The sequence below is a fragment of the Plasmopara halstedii genome (genome assembly GCF_900000015.1).
Source record: "Plasmopara halstedii genome assembly, contig: Scaffold_2956, whole genome shotgun sequence".
NCBI lineage: Eukaryota > Oomycota > Peronosporomycetes > Peronosporales > Peronosporaceae > Plasmopara > Plasmopara halstedii.
In genome coordinates this window covers 1,707,208-1,707,558 of record NW_020189861.1, presented here as the reverse complement: position 1 = coordinate 1,707,558, position 351 = coordinate 1,707,208, and positions in this window count along the sequence as shown.

Here is a 351-nt window from a genome sequence, read left to right as displayed (position 1 = left end):
CGTGTTCCGCTGGCGCCGTATCCCATGGCTCAAGGCTTGGTCGGGGGATATCGACCACCTCCACATCCTCGACGAGGTCAATCGTCATTGATAGCGTGCGCAAAGCGCGACGCTTGTGCTCATCGAGCCTAGGATTTACACTTTCCGGTGCCGCGGACGCACTTTCCGACATCGCACCGCGTGTGGGAGATGAAGTTGGGTTCTACCCGTGCTCGCTGTCAGAACCAGCGAGACTTGGTGACTTCCGTGTTGTGGACACAGGGCGCACTGAGCAAGGAAGTTGTTTGATTCCAACGAATTGACTTACAGCGTCTAGCGGATACGCGAGCCTCGTTGAGGCAATAATTGATC